The sequence below is a fragment of the Selaginella moellendorffii genome, unplaced genomic scaffold (genome assembly GCF_000143415.4).
Source record: "Selaginella moellendorffii unplaced genomic scaffold, v1.0 SELMOscaffold_30, whole genome shotgun sequence".
Classification (NCBI taxonomy): Eukaryota; Viridiplantae; Streptophyta; class Lycopodiopsida; order Selaginellales; family Selaginellaceae; genus Selaginella; species Selaginella moellendorffii.
Genome location: NW_003314291.1, coordinates 1,772,693 through 1,779,039, shown reverse-complemented (window position 1 = coordinate 1,779,039; position 6,347 = coordinate 1,772,693).

Genomic DNA, 6,347 nt, shown 5'->3' with positions numbered 1-6,347 from the left:
AAATAGCATTAAAACAGCTTCGGTTAGCTGCTTTTTAGGGTATGGCATGCATTCTGGCGCTGACTCTGGTATTTTTTGAACTTTTTAGCTCTCCTGAGCTCACAAGCTGTTTGTTTGACGACTGTAAAAAAGGTTTTGTCGCATGCTCTCTCTAAGAAAACTACTAATAAAGCACCCGTTTTTGGAAATTATAGCCTCCTCTGGCTGGGAGAAAGACAGAAATGTTTTTAATCCGAACGATAAAGCAATGCTGCAAATATATGAAAAATATGATTTGGAACTAAGCGTCACTAGCAAAAATGGTACATCTCTGGTTCACTCAAACATTACATCTCAAGAAAATTACCAATTTGTTGCATTCAACGTTCCAACGATTTCGGGCACATACTATTTAAATGTTCGTAAACACCAGAACACACACGTAAAAGGCTCGCCATTTGAATTTTCAGTTCTCTCAGGTATATATATATTTGGTTTTGTTTTGTGCTGCCTCTTTCTTACTTAACCAAAGGATCTTTTCGTCTTAAAGCAAATGCTGCCGTAAGTTCTTGTGTTGGGAATTGGCCCTATGGCAGTATATTTGATGTTGGGGAAACTTCCTACTTAAATGTTAAGCTTTATGATGCCGATAACATGCCAGCTTATGGACTGGTGAACTTTGTCGTGACAGTCAATCAACCCAGCGCAATAAGTGATATTGGTATGAAACTTGACGGGACGGTGGAGGTTATATCCTTTATTCCTCAAATTATCGGACAATACTCGATGACCATTGGGGTCGGAAGTGACATTATTGTGGGCTCTCCATTTCAGTTTGGAATCGTTGCAGGTTGGTAGAATCCTTTAACCTTGTCCAAATGCTAAGAAAGAAAAACAAATGTAGGGAATGCTTCTGTTAAAAATTGCATTGCTTCATGGGTGAACGACAGTCACTCCTTTAAGGCTGGTTCTTTAGCTGCAGCAAGGGTGTTACTGAAAGATGTGCGTAACAATACTTTGAATTTTGCAAATGGAAAAACTTCAATGGTAAAATTTGATCTACGTATAATTGGTACCAAGTCTGATACTAGAGCTATTCCCGATCCAGAGTTTAACATAGTACCTGACTTTCAAACTGGGTATGAATTTATTTATTTTGTGGCCAAACTATCAGGATATTTCACTCTTTCAATTGGGACTGTCTCCGGCGAAGTTGTAAACTCACCATTGCAGTATGATGTGACACCAGGTATATGTGTACGATCCTGGAGCATGAGGCTTACACATCCTTTTAGGGAGGATTTATATTCCTGCATGTGTGGGCCAATTCACTTCGGAACCAACTTTTCAGGCTGGTACGAAAGCAAACGTCATGGTAAAACTGGCCGACGAATTTGGCTCCACAGTGTGGATAGGAAGTTATGATTTCACTGTAAGTGTGGAAGGAAAACTTGGAGCTAGCAGGTATATATCAGACGTCAACTCAACGCAACTACAAGCCGGCTACATGGTTATGAGCTTTACCCCAATTGCAGCAGGGCATCACCTTTTAGAAATTGGCGACGGCTTTAAATCCATCCAAAATTCACCATTGACATTTGGAGTCGTAGCAGGTAGTCACCTTGCCCATCATTCAAGAGAATAAGCGAGCCCTTGAATGGTATAGGTCCTGTATACGTGCCCTTTTGTACAGCTGAGTGGCTCCATGATGTTGACAGCTTTGTTGCCGGAGAACAAGTTGCCCTGCGGATTCTTCTGATGGATGCGTTCAACAATAATGTGAGTGAAGCCACAGGCAATCTCGGGGCCTTCTATCCCTTTTCTGTAAACGTCACAAACTCGTCAGGCGGTGCTAGTTCCATTACAAATGTTTTGGTAAAACAAGATGTTTATGAATCTGGATATGTTCTTATTACATTTAACGTTTTTGAATCTGGAGTCAATCAAGTACAAGTTGGCGGTGGCACGATGTCCATTTTTAACTCTCCGCTGGCATTTACGGTTTTACCAGGCAAGACTTTTCCTTTGATCAGTTTCCTTTGTTCATTAGTCTTATGCAGGTCCAATTTCAATGGCTAACTGCTTTCTTGAATGGCAATATGGCGTCAATGATTTTCAGATTGACAGCCTTGTCCAATTTATCATTAACAAACGTGATTTATACAACAACCCAGTTGCAGATGAATACTTATTTGATGTGACACTTTATAGAGTTCAGCAAACTGCTGGATTCCAATTACTTGAAGATACGAGCACCTATCCTCTTGACGACCTGAATATGACTGCTATGGATCCATCTACACTTGGAAAGGTGTTGGTTTCATTTACATCACATGAAGGAAACTTTCAACTCCAAGTACTTGCTGGAAACATTAGTGTGAAAGGATCTCCCGCTAAATTTACAACTTTTGTCGGTAAGATGAATGGCGTGTGATCATGAACATTGTCGTCCTTTTATACAGGTATTGTGGATCCAGCCAAGGGTAATTGTTATGGTGACGGATACACAGGGGCCAGTGTCGGTGGTTCCGCATCATTTGATTTGCAGTTGCTGGATTCCACAGATGACACAGCATATGAATTTGAAGCAAACATTTCATCCCGCAAGACTGTCAAAACGTCTTTGAGCCTTGGAGATTATTACGTGTTAGGAAATCCGACTCCAGACGTCACTTTGGACGGCCTTTATCACATCAGCTACACAACTACAAAAGCGGGCGTTTATAACATCACCGTTACCTGGATGTACTATGTCCTCTGTCAGCGACAACTGACAATAGCAGCTGGTAAGTGATTCGCACAGGATCCATCACGTTTTAATACCCTAATGCAGGGCCAGTAATGATCAACCAGTCAAGAATTTCTGGAGAAGGTTTACAATCAAAAATTGCAAGAAATTCTATGCAACAGGTCTCTGTCTACTTACTAGATTCCCTCGGAAACTTTGTTCAGGGACAGCGAGATAAAATCCGCTGGAAGATCGATGGTAGTGGTGGATCTTTGACCCAAAGTATTTCAGATAGTGGGAAGGGATACTCAACTGCCTATACAATATTTGATATTGGTCAATACACAATCACCGTCACTTATGACAACATTCCATTGCCAGGAAGCCCTGTAAAGGTGAACGTAATCTCAGGTAAAATCATTAGAATGTCCTTTGAATATTTTTTAAAGTAATGACTTGCAGAGGCGTCATTTCCAAAAGCTGTAGACGACACCATATGGACATGGGATGAGGTGTCCATAGTAATTGATGTATTGGCAAATGACATTGTTGATGGCGGGAAGAAGGTGTTGACCGGCTTCTACAAGGTAACAATTAGAAGAGCAATCAATAATCTGCTTTTAATTTGTAGGCTCCATCATTTGGGTCAGTAGTTGCTGAAAACGGGAAAGTCAGATACACTCCAAGAAAGGGATACAAGGGGAACGATATGTTCATATATGTCTTAACGGTTACAAGCCCTTCTTCCCCGAACCAATCAGCAAATGGACTTGTTTTCGTTTCTGTTCGTACGGAGCCGCCAGAATTCACATTTTGGCCCAAAGCATTGATAGGCATTGAAGGCCAGTCCATTTCGACTTCAGAGTACGCTGTCACAAATTTCTAGTTCATATATTCATTGCATTTCGCTAACAGCGATTTTAATGAACTATATTTGAGTTACACGAATAATACAGAACTTCTTACATTGGACGTGTTTGCCGAGCATGGACACTTGTATCTTCCTGGGGACGCGCCCCAGTTGTGGCATGACATGGGAAATAAAACAACATTTGGTTATAATATAACTTTATTAGGCAATTCGGACGCTATCAACAAGGCAATTCAAAACTTCCTTTATATTGGGTTAGTTCATATCCCTTCTTAATTTGCAAAAGCTAACCTTCGTTAATACAGTGATAGTCATTACAATGGTAACGATACGCTGATGTTGTCAATAAGGAATAGCAACAACACTGGAGATACTGTCAGCATTCCAGTTCAGGTTCTTCCCTTCAATGACCCGCCGTTTATAAGTGCACCGGACTATGTTTTGAAACAATATGATGGTAGCCTGAAGCCCTTATCAGGCAATACGGTGGCATTCAAAGTGAAAAATCCTATCGCAGGCATTTCTGTGGGAGATCCCGATGCTTCTGATATTAGAGGTATATCTCATTGGACGTCAGTTAGTTGTAACAGCACTTTTTGGCCAGAGGATGGGAGAATACACAATTTGGAGATCACGCTCGAGACAAGTTCTGGTTCCCTTACAATTTTGCTACCCCAAAGTTCTGTAACTAGTGCGGAATACAGACTGGAGAACAGCTACATGTGGGAGCCCTGTCTTTCAGCTATAATTTCAAACGGCTTCTTTAGTGTCCAGGCCCAGGCAGTGAGATTTCGTGGTACAGTGGCAGAATGTAACATCGCGTTGTCCACCATAACCTACAATGTAAGTTAATCATGCTCTTATTTATGTTAAGGTTAATTGGTACTCTTACACAGGGAACTGTGGATGGCGAAGTGCTTACTTTGATTGTCAATGACATGGGAAACTTTGGTTGCTCTGAAACCTGTCCTTCGGATTTCTTACATCCACTTATAGCGCAAAAACTAATTATTATATTCATAGCGGTTCCCAGAAGTGCTTGGTGGGCTTACAGTAAGCAAAATTTAAAATATATCTTTTATTAAACGTTTTTGTCGTTTTCAGTGAAGGAGGCCCGGATATACGGCGCTACAGTTGGTTCGATTGGATTGGCGTCCTTAAGTTTCTTGTGTATAATCTTTGCCCTTGGACGGAGAGTATCAAGAAATCGTAACAGAGCAAAATTTAAAGATGTGAAGGAAACAGAAGATGACACGGCCTGTGATGAAACAAGGGTCTGATTCCAAACATATAATTATAAGATTCTGATTTTGGTAGCTTAGTACAGGTGTACAATCCTCTTTGGATTCCACCCCCAGGGGCAGGATCAGACCAAGAAGTACGTTCTGCACCAAATCCCCTGATTGTGAAGCAACGTCAACTAGAGCTCCGGTTACGGTGTGTTCGAGATGTCTTTCTATTTCTATTCTAACTTCGATTATTGTGCAGTCTTAGAGAAATAGAGAATGACATAGAAAAGGTCAAAAGACAGCCAGTTTCGCCATGAGCTCCTGAATATGTAAAAGCTACATGTATTTAACAAAAGCGCACTTTAAACTATGCAATACAAGGTCATTAAATATTATACAGTAAATGCTCAAATATGCTTTTTCTAAAGAACCTCCTAAAAATGAATTCTCTGAGGCAAGTTGCTGCCATGGTCTGAAGTGGTATTTGCGGCTTGTTTCATAAAAACTTTGGACTGCTACTGGAAAATGAGTCGCATAATACTGGCAGACCTCAACAATAAGCATTCACCAAAAATGCCGGATTACTTCAGAATCTAAACCAAAAACACCTCACCTTATGCTATGCTGTGGTACTGTACAGCATAAAAGAGAAAAAACTCTAAGCTATCTTTTGAGCAATGGACAACATTGCACTAGATGATGGCCTTTTCGTACTGCTTGAGCCTGAGCCAGCAAGCTAACATTTTATCTCCCTCGTATGCTACTTCATAGAGTTGCATTGAAATAAAGTATAATGAAATTAAAAATGTAATCCATCCATCCGTGTTCCTGGACTCAGGTTTTCATAAAAGAAAAAAAAAAAACACTTTAGATTAACTGCAATATACAAATTAAGAAAATCTGGTTTCGCTTTTAGGGCGCAGGATTGAAAATATAGTAGATCAATATGCCAATGTTAGAGCAGGCCTATAATATACGTTTATGGGGACTATGTTTCACGTTATTTTCAGTTGTAAATATTATGCAGTTCTTCGTTTTCTGCATTTCTTTTCTTTTATCTTTGTCCCGGAATGCTGTGCCTTTCTTAACCTCTTAGAAACCCACAGAACAAAAAGATCGTCTATAGTTTATAAGGACCTGCTTTTATATTTAAGAAAATGATATAGTTCTGTAGCCGGGGATGGTAACAGTAAAAATGCTTGAAGCAAGTTTCTACTTTACTATTGTTGTTTACTGCTGCAATATAGAATATGTGGTTTATTCCCTTAACTATTGGTGACTATATTCGTCTTTGGATTCATGGACTTTCATACTGTACACGCTTGCATATGGCTTAGGTTGCAATATAAACAATCGCATTGAAAAACAATTAGTCTTCAACAGGATTCGCTTGTTGAACAAAGTTCGTTCTAGTCTTAGCAGGAAAAAAAATGTTTTTCTGACGATAAAAAGTGTCTTCTATAATTGGCTTGTGTGCAAAGTGTGGCTTTGTATATCCAAACGAGTTAGCATGCCTGCCTATTTCATCAGACGCTGTCTG